Raw genomic sequence first — 17,414 nt, 5'->3', positions numbered from 1 at the left:
TTTCCTGTTTACAGATTTAAATTGACAACAGTCTGGAGCATCCTGCAGCACTGGAATGGATGTCAGGAATGTCCCAGTAGTACTGAGAACAATGACTGCAGGGACAGGGTCAAACCAAGTAACAGCAAGAGAAACACAAAGCTGCCTATCAAGAAAAACCAAAAGAAACTAATTAAAAGGCAGACTCTCGTATGTACAACTTCAGAAACTGCTCAGTCATGCAGATTGTTTAATTTCTATTGATCTGTATTTAGTTGTATGATTTGGATCAATGGAAATTGTTGTAAAACAGACCTAAAAGCTAAGGGCTTATGAGCAGTAGACCGAGATTCTCTCTTTTGATCTAATATTCTGTCAAGACTACAGCATATGTTCCTACAGAGCATCTGTTATGTAATGTTAATTGGATTCTATAGACTACAAATTCAGAGGATTTTATGCAGAGTTAAATCATGATACTGTACTTGGGAATATAAGTGAAATAAAATGTTTAGAATTTGTCTATAATAGAATAAAAATAAAATCACTTAAAAATAACTGAATACAGCATGACATTTACATTATTTTACAAAACCTATAAGCACATTAGTGATCACAAATTAACAGCTAGCACAGATTTCAGTCCATGCAGACCTAGATACTGACACAGGTCATTCTGAAACGCCACACTATTCAGACTGCTTACATCCTCACTGTCCAAACTTATGAGGTTGAAGAGTATTTTCTATTCATACCTTTATTCATTTCCAAACATAATATTCAAGAGATCTGGGAAACAGTGATACAAGAAATAAAATCATACAAGAACAAATTTAAAAAAGTGACATCACTATTTAAAAGATCACATTATAAGGGGTAGAATACTAGAAAACAATTTCAAAAGAAAAAAAGAAGTAATTTCTTGTACAGGCCTCCAAAAAAATCCTTGCTAAATCTCATATTACAGTGTTAATGTCCCCTGAGATACTCTTATTCTGTAGAACGCCCTCAAGATGAATAGGATCAAAAAAGACATAGGTAGTATCTTGAAATTTAAAAATACATTTGCAAGGAAAGCAAAAAAAGAACTCACATGGCCAATACACTATGGGCCTGATTTTGAAAAGCATTTACACACTTAAAATTGGGTTTTATACAAGTAAATGCACTTTACCTGTATAAATGTGCTTTTGAAAATTGCTACAATATATACCATTGAATTGTTCACAGGATGTTCACATATAAGTGCACTTTACACGTATAAATGACTTTTGAAAATTGCTAGATAGTACATTACATTTACATGTGTAACTCCTTTGAAAATTATCCTTTACGCTTTTTCAACAAAAAGTTTCCTACATTGTGCTTCTGACTACATCAAGGAATATTGAAATCTTTTGACATAAAACTACAAATCTTTAGAATGAATAAAAAGTTTTAAACTTCATTGCTTATCAAATTCCCGAGAATATTCAACAAAATGTAGCCCTTCCTTTAATTTCCAAAGAGGAATCTTCTTAAAAAAAAAAAAAATTAAAAAAACTTAAAACCAAAGAATCTGAATTGCCATTATCAACATCAGAAAAGGTAAATTCAGCATCCAGTAAATAATAAATTTAGGAAACCAAAGCGATAACTTCCTTGGAGATGCTCAGGAAATCTACATAAAATCTCCTAAGCATCTACATGAGAGGAATCAATAAACTTTTAGGAAAATTCAAAAATCTTAGATTAAACCTTTTAACAAAATTCCCTTAATTCTCAATTTTCCTACTCAAAGATTGATGATCTCTAATTAAAGCAGCATTAATATCATGCATCTCAGAACAATTTTTTCCTTTAATGACAACTGCTCACTCTGACTTTTAATTTGCTGAGAATGAGCATTAATCTGAACAGTTAAATTACCCAAAGTTCCCAACAAATAATCTGTCTTGAACATAAGAAATGCCATACTGGGTCAGACCAAGGGTCCATGAAGCCCAGTATCCTGTTTCCAACAGAGGTCAAACCAAGTCACAAGTACCTGGCAAATACCCAAACATTAAATAGATCTCAAGCTATTATTCCTTATTGCAGTTTATGGATTTTTCCTCTAGGAACTTATCCAAATCTTTTTTAAACCCAGTTCCACTAACTGCTGTAACCACATCCTCTGGTAATGAATTCCAGAGCTTAACCATGTGCTGAAGGCCGAATTTTTAATGGCCTGTGCACATAAAGTTTGGGGGTTATGTGTGTGGACGGGCCCTGCGTGTGCCGCCATTAGACGCTGTCCTGGGGAAGCACATGCCGGCAGCCAGCAAGTGTGCAGACGTTGCTTCTGCTCCAAAGGGGCAGTAAGGTAAAAAATAAAAAAACTGGGGATAGGTAGGGTTACTTTAGGGGTTGGGGAGGAGAGGGGAAGAGGGAAGAAGGGTAGGGTTAGAAATTAGGGAAGGGAAATTAGGGAAGGGAAATTAGGGAAGTTCCCTAAGTTCCCTCCCAGTCCGCTCCTTTATTGGAGTGGACTGGGAGGGAACTGGGGAAGCACTATTTGTGTTGCCGCACATAATTTACAAAATCACCCGCATCCACATGAGGAGGAGGCCACCCACCCGCACATGCGTGCAGGGACATTAAAATCTGGTGCACATGTGCACGGGAATCCTATTTTATAACATGCACATGCCAACGCTCACATGGAGAAGAGACGGCTGAGGGGGGGGGATATGATAAAGGTGTTTAAAATTATGAGAGGTCTAGAAAGTGTAAATGTGAATCGGTTATTTACTCTTTCGGATAATAGAAAGACTAGGCGGCACTCCATGAAGTTAGCATGGGGCACATTTAAAACTAATCGGACAAAGTTCTTTTTTACTCAACGCACAATTAAACTCTGGAATTTGTTGCCAGAGGATGTGGTTAGTGCAGTTAATGTAGCTGTGTTTAAAAAAGGATTGGATAAGTTCTTGGAGGAGAAGTCCATTACCTGCTATTAAGTTCACTTAGAGAATAGCCACTGCCATTAGCAATGATTACATGGAATGGACTTATTTTTTGGGTACTTGCCAGGTTCTTATGGCCTGGATTGGCCACTGATTGAAACAGGATCCTGGGCTTGATGGACCCTTGGTCTGACCCAGTATGGGTTCCTATGTTCTTATAAAATAGCTGTGACCTTGTGCTCGTGCTGGGAACTGCGGGCACGGGTTTTAAAATCCACCCATGAGTAAAAAATATTTTTGATTTGTTTTAAATGAGCTACTTGCTAACTTTATGGAGTGCCCCCTAGTCCTTCTATTATCTGAGAGAGTAAATAACCAATTTACATTAAGCTGTTCAACTCCTTTCATGATTTTGTAGACCTCTATCATATCCCTCCTCAGTCATCTCTTCTCCAAACTGAACAGCCCTATCTTGGATGAAAGAGATCTCTCCAGGCTAGTTATCACTGTCTATAAAATGTCCATAGTTATTACTGCAAGCTTTTCTGCAATAAGATGACTCACTAAAGTAGATAACATTACATTTGATACTAAATGAGATACCCCATCAGGGGGTATAGAGAGTAAAGCCATTCCAAATCCCTCATTACTACCCTTGGATCCCAGGTGATCTAACCCTCCAATCTGTGGCAGTGTTGGGCCTTCGGGTTAAGAGAGATATATGCTTCAAACTGAACAGACCAATGAAAAACTGGCCACTAATACAGTGTCTATGATGTACAGTATATCAAAAAGAGAACCAACATGTTCATTCACTGTAAGGATATGTTTTTCTATTGTATTCAATGTTATTATACTCTCCTTTTTTTTGTATTTCATATGCTAATTTTGTAACCTACACGTCAAATGGGAATCAATTATCTCAATATTAAAAAAAAATGTTTTTTGGGTGGTAGGTTGGGGTTTCATATAATCGTGTAGGCAACCCTGCCTCTTTCAAGCTTGTTATAATCATAAACCTACCAACCTCCTCCTGACGTTTTGTGTCTATGTATTTATGTGAATACAGTTTTTTGTGTATTTTTTTCTGTGTAAATACTTTCTTGATTTTTTCTTAATTCATACGAGGTATGTGAGACATCCAGAAAAATATAGTCTTTGATGATACTCCTGGAATACTATTGAAATGTCACTTCACCACCATAAGATATAATGTAAATCTCTTCTGTATGTTTAGAGACATACTCTTTCTACATGATGAGAAACTTTTCTCTATCCATCTTATCACAGTTCAACACGTATATAAACCCAACATGTACATGTTTCAGACGACCAGCGTCCTTCTTCAGGGGATATACCGGCCAGTGGTGTCCGACGCTCTGTATACAAAGATTACAGTGCTGATGTTAAAAGTATGTTACTTCCCTTAAAATGTGCGGCGAGACTTCGGTCACAAAAATAGTTCCTTGGTTGATTCTTCCTTTTCTGGATAACTTCTAAGTATGCCGACGTGAGTGGCTATCATCTTCAACATCCCAAAGATTATAGCCACTCACGTCGGCATACTTAGAAGTTATCCAGAAAAGGAAGAATCAACCAAGGAACTATTTTTGTGACCGAAGTCTCGCCGCACATTTTAAGGGAAGAAACATACTTTTAACATCAGCACTGTAATCTTTGTGTACAGAGCGTCGGACACCACTGGCCGGTATATCCCCTGAAGAAGGACGCTGGTCGTCTGAAACATGTACATGTTGGGTTTATATACGTGTTGAACTGTGATAAGATGGATAGAGAAAAGTTTCTCATCATTTATTTTATTTATTTATTTAACACTTTTTTATACCGACCTTCATAGTAAATAAACCATATCGGATCGGTTTACATAAAACAAGGGTATAACAGAAGCAATAAATAAAAGTAATTAACAAGAGAAGAGAATAAGATAAAGTTACATTTAACAAGGAGTAAAAAACTTGGGAAGCTTAAGAGCTGGAAGGAAGTTAAAGGCCAAAAAATAATTAAAGAAGCATAGTCCAAAAGGAATTTGGATTAATGCAAAAATGTAGAAAGAGTATGTCTCTAAACATACAGAAGAGATTTACATTATATCTTATGGTGGTGAAGTGACATTTCAATAGTATTCCAGGAGTATCATCAAAGACTATATTTTTCTGGATGTCTCACATACCTCGTATGAATTAAGAAAAAATCAAGAAAGTATTTACACAGAAAGAAATACACTAAAAAATGTATTCACATAAATACATCGACACAAAACGTCGGGAGGAGGTTGGTAGGTTTATGATTATAACGTGCTTGAAAGAGGCAGGGTTGCCTACACGATTATATGAAACCCCAACCTACCACCCAAAAAACATTTTTTTTTAATATTGAGATAATTGATTCCCATTTGACGTGTAGGTTACAAAATTAGCATATGAAATACAAAAAAAAGGAGAGTATAACATTGAATACAATAGAAAAACATATCCTTATAGTGAATGAACCTGTTGGTTCTCATACTGAACAGAGCCATCCACCCCTACTTCAATAGCACCTGACATTACTTGACAGGAAAACAAAGTCCTCTAAGGTCACCTGAGTAGTAAAAGGGCTAGCAAAGGGCTCAGATGAGACCTTTCCTCTTCTTACCCATTAGCTATAGAGGATTTGAAATATGTGAAGATGACTCAACAAGATCTTGATTAAGCGCCACCACCATACATGTTTTAAACCTCCAGATCTCTCGAGATGTCATCAGGGAGGTAGATGTCAGGTGGTCGCAGTTAGGCTATCTCATGCAGGCAGATGAAAGAGCCTTTCCTTACACACTCTTCCAGATCGCCTGTTGCATGCCACATTTTAAACCTCCAGGCCCCCTTGAGATGACATTAGGCAGGTAGACATCAGGTGGTCACAGTCTAGGATCTCTCAAGCAGGCAGATGTAAGAGCCCTTCCTTATACACTCTGCCCCAAGGCTGAAGAGTATTTTCAGTCAATACAAGGGCAAGAGATAAAAAAAAATATTTGAAGTCCAAAATTGGGCTTTGGTATTTTTATTGGATAGTTGTCCCAATGATTGCTTATTGCCTCATTCAATAAAAGGTATTAGAATTTGCCTCAAATCTAGGGGGGGGGGAAGGGGGGAGTTCAAAGACCTTAACCAAAGCCATTCCAAGTCAACTGTTGCTAATACTATGACTCTAGGAAAAAATGGTCTTCTGATCTGGCATTCACACCTAAAAAGTAAATTACCATTGCTCAACACTCTTAATTCTGAACAGCAGAAAACCATCTAAGGACATGACTCACTAGAAATGTGTCTGAATAAATCAAGTCCTACATTGGTTAATTTTCCATAAAGCTAACTGCACTAGGACAATATACACAACTGGCTTGCTGGGTAGAAAGGTAACATCTGCAGAATGATATAATGCTGCTGATACTTTTAGAAGAGGTTGTGTGTCGAGTACTATTCAGCTTTGAACATTTCTCACTGGCTTTCACTTAGTCAAGCTATTATTTGTAGAAATGAGGGCACATCATTACTGTTCAGCAAAAGTTTATAAGAGAAAGTCACTTATCTTGGAACTGCAATTATCTTCTTCCTGGCTGTCAAATTATTTTAGAATATAGTTAGATTATCCATTATTTTCTAAACTAAAATAAAGAGACATTCTTTTGTAAAGGAAAGAAGGAAAGTTATTAGTTAGAAACAACCTGCAACTTTTCAATAGTGCAGAATCCCACTGGTAATAACAAAGATTAGATAAGACATCCTACTGCTGATCAGCTTTCAAATTAGTGCTATTCAAACTTGTTTTGTCATTACATTAGCATCTAGATCTATAATGAATACTCAGATTCTAGCACTGCATTACCTGGAATCTTTCCCACTGCTATTACTGAAAGGACCAGGGGAAACCACTAATGCTGAACATGTTTGTGTTCTGCTCAGCCTAATAATTTACAAAGGAGCAGAGGTCTCCTGGAAGCTCGGGGGTCATGTGTGTTGATAAACAGGCCACCAAATCCATTTGCGTCTTCACCAATGAACCCTTGTCACCCTGTTCCTATTTCACAACCTTTGCCATTATGTATTTGCATTCACCCCGCATGTCACTATGTTATTTCAACAGAATCAATGGAAATTATTGCACTGAACCTAAAGAACACCATCTGTTACAAACTTTAAAATGTCTAAATCAATAATATCCTCCAGGAATTTTTATTTTTATGAAGAGATATGTGGCAGTGAAGCACATTTGCAGAAAGTGATATGAAAGTTGTTCCTCTAGGAGTCAAATCTTGCAGGCTTAGAATGTAACAGAGTGTTGTAGAGTGGAATTACTCATTAAGGATCTCACTGAAAACTGGCACCATGTGGCCAGGCCTGCTAAAAAATCTGCAAGCAAATCATTTATCTGGTGGATTTCTTGTTTTGGACATGTCACATTATCCAAGATATTGATGGACACAGAAAGTCATACAATTTTTGTATATGTAAGCATCAAAAGCATTCAGCAATTCACAGTGGTGTAGGTGCTCATAGGCCATTAATCTTATTATAACTTGTAAGAAAGAACAGTAAAACATTTTTTGACATGTCACAATAGAAGTCAGTATTCTTTATTCTCCTAAGCTTTTTTATTTTTAATTATAAGAACTTCATAATTGCTAATAAATATTGTATAATATTTCTGCTTGTTTTATGTTTTACTTTTGCAAGAAAAACAGATGCTGCAGACTAAATAGAAAATGCTGTATTATCAAAAATATCAGGGCTACAGGAACTATGTTTATAATCAACAAGGTCATGCTGGCAATGTAACTAGTTGCAAACCTATTTGCATACAAAGCGAAAATGAATTTACATGCAAAGTGAGAATGAATCCAAATACAGCTATTCAGATTGTTTATAGTAGAAAGCCAATCATAGAAATGTTAATAATCGTGTAATCTATTTTAGGGGTGGAAAGAAACAAGTGTAAAGTCTTATATAACATCTTATCAGTGAAATCATTTGAGAGAGTTTATATTGGTGCTTTGCATAGCACTCTGCAGGTTTCTCTCTCCATAAGGCCTTATTATATTATTTTATAGCATTTAATAAAGAAGCTTTTCTCCACATCTGTTGCCTCTAAGTATCTACTTCAGTTAACTACATCAACAGCTACAGTCTTGAAGGCGGCCTGCGGAGGAGGGCTGGGGGGAACGGCTGTCCTGGAAGCTGTGTGCCCGCTTCGGTTGCCGCGGAGTCTCAATCACGAACTCAATCTAGTCTGCACCCTCATTGCTGGCCTGGCAGACAGACTTGCTAAAGTCCCAGATCATCACCCAGGGCATGTGGGGCAGGTCACACTGTGCAGCGTACATGGCAGCATATTTCTGGGGTATGCTCTACTGAAAGCTTTCAAAACTGATACAGGAAAAAGAGCCATTTTATGGTTCAGGAAATGGGCAGACTATCTGAATCATCAATCTACGTTCTTAGCATTCCCACTATTCAACAAGCTCACCTGGGTGAAGTAAGGAACAGAGCTATCTCAATAGCAGGACCTATCTTGTGGAGCTCTATGCCTGATACATTAAAACTCTTCCCTGATATGTAATTATTCAAGAAAGAGCTAAAACCTGCTAGGAGGGGAATAAGAATGTGAGCCCAAATGGGATCAGGAGGCCCCTACATAACCAGGAGAAGGCAACTCCTGAAATATTTCTGACATAGCCTGACGGTATTGTAAATATACTGCGAACATAAGCAGTCTGTTATGTTGTTTGCTGATTATGTTAATAAAAGTTAAAAACTGCAAGAAGAAAAGCTGGAGTCAGCATGTTTCCTGATTTGAGAGAAAAGTTTGCTCAGCTATCCTAAGAACATAAGACTTGCCATACTGAGTCAGACCAAGGGTCCATCAAGCCCAGTATCCTGTTTCCAACAGTGGCTAATCCAGGCCATAAGAACCTGGCAGTTTCCCAGGGGGTAGAGAGATTCCAAGCTGCTTATCTCAAGAATAAGCAGTGGATTTCTGCAACTCTCGCTTAATAATTGTTAATGGATTTTTCCTCCAGGATCTTGTCCAAACCTTTTTTAAACACAGCTATACTAATAGCTTTCACCACATCTTCTGGCAATAAATTCCAGAGCTTAATTAGGCATTGAGTAAAATAATATTTTCTCTTTCTCATATTAGTTTTAAATGTATTACCCAGTAACTTCATTGTGTGCCCCCTGGTCTTTGTACTTTTTGAAAGAGTAAACAACTGATTAACATCCAATCGGATGGGAATGTGAAGGTACGCCTCAGACAGATCCAAGGTGGTCAGAAATTCCCCCGACTGCTTGGCCATTATCACTGAGCGTAAAGTTTCCATGCGAAAATTAGTCACCTGCAAATGACAGTTGGCCCCTTTGAGATCCAGGATGGGACAAAAGGAGCCTCCTTCTTGGGCACAATGAAATAGATGGAATATTGACCCATATTTTCTTGAGACATGGGTACTGGAACCACAGCCCTCAGACTGAGGAGCCTTGACAGTGTACACTTCACTGCCTGCTTCTTCTGCAGGAAGACATCATGAAGACGTCCCAAGGAACACTGTGAAACGCCAGCGCATATCCCTCTCGTATTACCTCCAGGACCCACTGATCCAATGTGATTTCGACCCACATCTGATAAAAGAGAGAAAGAGACATCCCTCTATCTCCTGTTCCCGGGGAGTGGGTCAGAAAACCTATATTGGGAGGCTTGGGAGAGGCTTAACTGAGCTCAAGCCCCACCTGGACTGTCTGGGATGAAAGGACTGAGACCTACCAAAAGACCGAGTCTTCTGAAAGGTCACCCCTCTATATAGGAACAAAACCGCTTGGAAACCCTAAGACGACCCACCATACCAAAGGGGCGCGGCAACCAAGGAACCGGGGATTCATCCCACTTACTGGCCAGCTTCTCCAACTTGCTCCCAAACAAGAGTGAGCCTTTAAAGGGCAATTTGATAAGATTAGCTTTGGAGGTTGCATCGGCCAACCAATTTCTCAGCTATAACTGACACCTGGCTGCTATTACCAAAGCCACTACACTCTGGCAAAGATGCAGACCAAATCACAGCCCGCATCTGCTAAATAGGTGGTGATTGTTTTCCATAACTGCCCTGGAATTCACACCACAGTCATCAATCTCTTGAAAGAGAAGCAAACAAGAGCAAGTCACCAGGGAACAACAAGAAGCTATCTGAAAGGTCATTAACACTGCTTCAAATGCTTGTTTAAGGATGGCCTCAACCCTCCTATCATGCACATCCTTCAAGGCTGCTCCTTCCTCCACAGGGATAGTCATCCATTTAGAGACGGCACAGACAAGTGCATCCACTTTCAGAAAACGCAGATGCTCTCTCACCACTGGATCCAGAGAGTACAGGCTTTCCAAGCTCCGAGCCCCCTTGAAATTTGCCTCTGGGCATCCCACTCAAGATCACTCAGTTCTTGAATGGCCTCCATTGCAGGGAAAAAACAAGAGGCTTTACATAAAGAAACCAAAATGGGATTTTTCTTTGTTTCAGAGAGAATCTACCCCAGGTACTCCCAGCATCTTCAATGTCTGGGAAATCAGGGCCAGCAGTTCATCTCTATGAAAGAACCGCAACACAGTCCTATACAGTTCCAGTCCCGAAGGAATTTCCCCATCCAACAGAGAATAAGGATCTGCCTCATCATCAGTGCCATCCGTATTCCTATCAAGAATACCTGCAGTCAATTGAGATGTACTCCGGCGATTAACTGTAGTACCGGAAGATGGCGAGGCCACTGCCTGAGAATCTGACATGACAGGATTAGAAGGGGCTGAGAACTGTGCCTAAAGAAAGGACTGCAATCCTTGAAAAAAATTCTACCCAGGAAAAGGCAGAAGGATTCACGCCAAAACCAGAAGGTACTTGTGAGGAATCAGCCAAGGGAGTTCCAAGGTCAGGCGTCTCTCCTGATATGTCCTTAACCAGGCCCTCATCAGGCTGGGAAGAACCAGGCTTAGTAAAATCAGAGGAAGACAATTCTCCCTGAGCCTCTAAGCAGCGCTGGCACAGGTTGGAGGGCACTCCAGGCTGAGATGACCAAATATGACAGGCAGCACAGGGGGAAAGGCACTTAGGTTTCTTAGCCACAGGCGCAATTAGTCCGTCAGTATGCTTAACAGGCGACTGAAGATGTGCATCCAGCCGAATTCTCACTAAAAAAATGTAAGAGTAGAAAATTTAGGCATCCCAAGGCTATGCGCCACAAAACTTACGCGCACTGTCACTGTGCTAATCCTGGGTGCACAACCAATATGTTCCAGAATGTGTGCACAGGCAGCGCGCCCAAAAGAAATTGGGCGCACAATACAGACACACAGCCGGACGTACTTGCATGCACCGACGTTCCTGCAGAGGGCAGCTGAAAGCGCAGAAAAAAGGCGCGTGAAAACACCAATACGGCCTACCATACGGAGCACAGCAAGAAGCCTAACCTCGGGACCTAGCCCACCCGGGCTGCTCAACCTGCCAGGCTGCCCAGGTCCCTTAACCCCCACAGGAAGGAGCATCAGAAGCGTGAGCTGAGCACAGAGACCAGAGGAAGTCCTACAACAACCCCTCTATTCTGTCTCTCACTTTTTTTTTTTTTTTTTATTAAACTTACCCGAGCTCAGCCTTTCCCAGCCGAGTACAAAAGCGGTCTACGACTGCGGTGGGGAGAGGGCATATACCATCAGCACTGCGCTCGGCTTACTGCACCTGCTGCCTTTCAGCTGTTTAAATCAGCTAAGTCCACGCCAGCTGAAGAACCAGATTCCGAACCAAGGCACTCACCTGAGGGACCACGGAAGTCACCTCAGGAATTCTCAACTGGGGGAGGGACCATTAAATATCACTGCAAGAGAGCGGGGCAATCAATTCTGCTTTTTTCAAAAATTCTCCTAAAATCTGAAGCAATCCCCAGTAGGTAGATGCACGTCCACCATCTGCTGGAGACGGAGAATACTGGCAGGCTATCATGGCAGGACTATATATAGTGTGTCGTCAGTTTGCTCTGCAAGCATTCGCTGGTAGAGATGCATACCTACTGGTCCTGAATCCAATTATCCACATGCTAGAAAATGCAGTGCTTACAGATCGAATAGAATCTCAAGAAAATAGGGCTCGCAGAAACAATATTCGTATAATCAGGCTGCTGGAACGAGTGAAAGAACAAGACTTGCTTCAACTAGTACAAGTCTGGCTACCCGAATCATTAGGCTCATCATCGGTTATGGAGCCCATCGTAGTAGAATGAACTAATTGTTTGGGTCCCCAAAAAGCAGATGATAGAAGAAAGCTGGAAATGTATTTATTAAATAAATAAACCCTTAATCTTAAAAAATAGATTGATAAAAATAGGACAGTGAATATATCATGGGCTGGTAAAAGGCAGCCAAAAGACCATGTAAAGCCATTTGTAGCTCAACATATTATGGTCCTTTAATTTTATTCAAGTACTTAAAGTGTGTAACATTTTGGGATAAAGTCAAAAGTGGAGGTGTGAGGAAGAAATTCTTATATATATATATATATATATATATATTTATTTATTATTTTGTTATACCGACTTTCATGACTAGAATCACATCAACCCGGTTTACAATTAACAATGTGTGTAAGGTGTGTAAGGTATATATATATATATATATATATATATATATATATATATATATATATATATACTAATCTCATTCCCTACTAATCTCATTCCCTACTAATCTCATTCCCTACTAATCTCATTAACGGACTCTATATTACTGAATCTTGAAAACAGACATCCTTGTCTTCTCATCCTCCTAGATCTATCAGCGGCATTTGACACGGTCAATCATAACACATTAATAGATCGTCTGTCAGACATTGGTATTAGAGATGATGCCCTCAACTGGTTCAAATCGTTCCTACAGAATAGACAGTACAAGGTCAAGGTCAACAAGGAAGAATCTCAACCAGTCACCTGCAACTTGGGAGTCCCGCAGGGATCATCACTCTCTCCAACCTTATTCAATATATATCTTCTACCACTCTGCCAGCTTCTCATCAACCTAAATCTCATCCACTACTTATACGCCGACGATGTTCAGATACTGATTCCAATTACTGAATCTCTCCAAAAAACTCTGGACTTCTGGAACTCCTGTCAACAAGCAATCAACAACCTGCTTACTAGCCTCAATCTGATCCTTAATCAAAACAAAACAGAATACCTCCTCATCTCCCAAGACGGAACCAATACACATCCCAGTACCATTCTGTCTACTCAATTAACAATGTCCCCACAAGTCAGAAATCTAGGAGTTATACTTGATAACCAAATGAATTACAGATCTCTCATAAATAACATCGTAAAGGATGGATTCTTCAAATTACAAGTCTTAAAAAGACTGAGACCACTCCTCCATTTTCAAGATTTCCGACTAGTTCTACAAGCAATCATTCTCACAAAAATAGATTACTGCAACTCACTTCTTCTGGGCCTCCCTGCTAACGCCATTAAACCGCTACAGATGCTGCAAAACGCTGCAGCAAGGATCTTAACCAAATCCAACAAAAGAGACCACATCTCTCCCATCTTAAAAAGCCTACACTGGCTTCCTGTCAAATTCAGAATACTATTCAAAGTGCTCTCAGTAACCCACAAGGCACTACACAACTTGGCACCACTCGAGCTCAAAAACCCTCTCCAATTCCACACCTCTACTAGACCAGTGAGACAAGCCTACAGAAACAACCTTCATATCCCACCGATGAAGTCAGCATTAAGTAAAAGAGCTTTCTCCACAGCTGGTCCTAAACTCTGGAACACTCTCCCGTCAGAACTCAGATCAGTACAATGCTCCACGACTTTTAAAAAAAAGACTCAAGACTTGGTTATTCAACAAAGCTTTCCCATAACATCAAACTGCGGATTATCCCTGCCAATGATACTTTCCATGGTAACCATCTAAAGAACTATTTAGATCATCTCTCAAAATCACATGAACTTTTGCAGTCTAATATTAAAACCCAACCTTATACCTATCAACTTCTATCTAGCCTACATTAGGCACCGTAGCTTGTAATTATGTTATTAACCCCATATATCTTAATCCAAGTTATTTCAACCTGTTCATTGTAAGACATTTACTTGTCAAAGTTATTGTTTAGAATGTGAACCGAATTGATCAGTAATTTTGTTACTGGAAAGTCGGTATATAAAAATGCTAAATAAATAAATAAATAAAATATATATATATATTGTATTTAAATTGTACTCTCCTTGCTCCATTGAAGTTATTTATTGCTCTCATTAAGTTATTTTATTTATTTCCAAGTTCAATCTTCCCTGTTCTCTGTAAGACATTATTCTATATACTGTCAATTTTATTGTTGTAATGTAAACCGAATTGATTAGTAATTTTGTTACTAGAACTTCGGTATATAAAACTGTTAAATAAATTATATATATATATATATATATATATATATATATAAATATGAGCTTTACATTCATTTTTTTCTGAATTACTTGGATGTATGTTCTCCCTTAATTAATGTAGAATTCAAGGATTCAATATTGTCAGGAGTGCCAACTCCAGTTCTCAAGAGTCATAAACAGGTCTATCTTTCAGGATATCCACAATGAATATGCATGAGATAGATTTGCATGTACTGCCTCCAGTGTATGCAAATCTATCTCATGCATATTCATTGTGGATATCCTGAAAACTAGATCCATTTGTGACTATTCAGGACTGTCCACCCCTGTAATGTAACCTAAATTTGAAAAGGAAATTTGACCTCTGTACAGACTGCTGGACAAAGCAGCAACAAACCAGCATGCACACAAGAGGCAAAGATATTTGTAAATGCAGAATAAATCAATCAATCCCCCCTTCATCACCCCTCACCTCAGCAGCTTGCTATTGCAGCCTCTGACCTATACAAAAAAATGAACTTTTAAGACAGACATTTAGAAAAATTCAGCTAAGTGAGTTAGCAGGATAAAACTTGTCCAGTTAACTCAACCAGGATATTCAGTGGCACAAAAATGCTGCTGAATATATCTGAATAAGTTCCTAGTTAGCCAGATATGTTTTACCTGGTAGCCTGCTATTGAACAAGTTTAACTTATCGAGCTAATTAAGCTGGATAAGTCAGAATATTGGCACTTACCAAACTAAGAGCCTCATTTTCTAAAGTATCGCAGGCCTGCGATACTTTAGGTAATGAGGGGCGGGGGACTGAAACAGGGGGCGGTCCTGCGCTAGCCGGCAGCGATTGCACCGCTGCAGTGCGATCGCTGCCAGTTTCGCACCCAATAGCCCCACCATAGAAGGGGTAGCTATTGAGCGCGAAATAGGACGCAAAAAGGCCCTTACCTTTTCGTCGTCCGCGGCGTCTTTGCGGAGTCGGCCCCGGTGACGCCCCGACTCCTCCTCTTCCGGGGCCGACTCCACCCCCATCTTGGTATCGCACACGATAAGGGACTTTTCGCGTGCGAAACGTCCCTTATCCATCTGCGATCCATCTGGTAAATAACCCCCTAAGTTAACTGGATAAGTAAATCCTTCCTCTTATGCCTGCATTCTGCCCACCACTTAGCTGGTTAATTACTAAGCTGGATAAGTACTTATCCAGCTAAGTGGCAACCGCTGAATGGGACTAGATATTCAGCCTCCAGCTGAATATCTAGTCCCATTCTAGCCAGCTAAGTCCATACTTATCCAGCTAAGTAGCACTGAATAATCAAGCCCAGCATCCTGTTTCCAACAGAGGCCAAACCAGGCCACAAGAACCTGGCAAGTACCCAAACACTAAGAAGATCCCATGCTACTGATGCAATTAATAGCAGTGGCTATTCCCTAAGTAAACTTGATTAATAGCAGTTAATGGACTTCTCCTCCAAGAACTTATCCAAACCTTTTTTAAACCCAGCTACATTAACTGCACTAACCACATCCTCTGGCAACAAATTCCAGAGCCTAATTGTGCGTTGAGTGAAAAAGAATTTTCTCCAATTAGTCTTAAATGTGCTACTTGCTAACTTCATAGAATGCCCCCTAGTCCTTCTATTATCCAATTCACATCTACTCGTTCAAGACCTCTCATTATTTTAAAGACCTCTATCATATCCCACCTTAGCCGTCTCTTCTCCAAGCTGAACAGCCCTAATCTCTTCAGCCTTTCCTCATAGGGAAGCTGTTCCATCCCTCTTCGGATATATTTTAAAAGGTGTTTATTATGAGTTTTTGCCTCTACGGCCAACTTCATTTCACTTTCTCTCTTCACCTGTCTTATCAATGTTTTACACTTAACTTGACAATGCTTATGCTTTTTCCTATTTTCTTCAGATGGATCCTTCTTCCAATTTTTGAAGGATGTTTTTTTTTTTTTGCTAAAATACCCTCTTTCACCTCTCCTTTTAACCATGCCGGTAATCGTTTTGTCTTCCATCCACCTTTCTTAATGTGTGGAATACATCTGGACTGCACATCTAGAATTGTATTTTTAAACAATGTCCATGCCTGTTGAACACAACCTTTGCAGCTGCACCTTTCATTTTTTTTCTATTTTCCTCATTTTATCAAAGTTTCCCTTTTGAAAATTTAGTGTTAGAGTTGTAGATTTACTTATTATTTATTTTATTTATTTAACTCTTTTCTATACCGACATTCATGATACAAATCATATCTTATCGGTTCACAAGGAACAACCCTTCTAGTTATTAGATTAAATTTGATCATGTTATGATCACTATTTCCAAGTGGCCCCACCACCATTACCTCTCTCACCAAATCCTGTGTTCCACTAAGAATTAAACCTAAAATAGCTCCCTCTCTCGTTGGTTCCTGAACCAATTGCTCCATAAAGCATTCATTTATTACATCCAGGAAATGTATGTCTCTAGCTTGTCCTGATGTTACATTTACCCAGTCAATATTGGGGTAATTAAAATCTCCCATTATTACTGCACTGCCAAATTGGTTAGCTTCCCTGATTTCTCTTAGCATTTCACCATTTTGTCCAGGTGGATGGTAGTATACTCCTAACACTATACTCTTACCCAACACACATGGAATTTCTACCCATATACATTCTACTGAGCATTTAGTCTCTAGTATGATCTTTATCCTGTTGAACTCTATACCCTCCCGGATATAAAGTGCCACATCACTATCAAGTTGATCCTCCCTGTCATTGCGATATAATTTGAACCCCGATATAGCATTAGAGTTGGCATTTTACAATCATTTGGTATGGACATCTGCACTAGAATGATTTGAAGGTGGTCTTTTAACACTAATCCCTATAAAGAAATTCAGAGCCAACAGCAATGCTTCCTAGAGCTATCACACCACAGATAGTTATTAATTACCAGTGCCAACCCAAGAAACTGTTACCCTCATTGGAAGGCAATCACCCTTTTCCCCTACCCATCACTTCACTAGCATTCCCCTTTAAAATATGAGAAT

The 17,414-nt window shown here is 39.4% G+C and overlaps 1 protein-coding gene across 6 annotated transcripts in view; it reads right to left on the bottom strand.

The window, feature by feature from the left end:
* The window catches only part of DCAF6 (DDB1 and CUL4 associated factor 6), a 171,511-nt gene that overhangs the window by 54,343 nt on the left and 99,754 nt on the right, over positions 1-17,414 (bottom strand). The window lies entirely within an intron of this gene.

Source organism: Rhinatrema bivittatum, chromosome 15 (assembly GCF_901001135.1).
Source record: "Rhinatrema bivittatum chromosome 15, aRhiBiv1.1, whole genome shotgun sequence".
Taxonomy (NCBI): domain Eukaryota; kingdom Metazoa; phylum Chordata; class Amphibia; order Gymnophiona; family Rhinatrematidae; genus Rhinatrema; species Rhinatrema bivittatum.
This window is presented reverse-complemented; position numbering and strand designations above follow the sequence as displayed.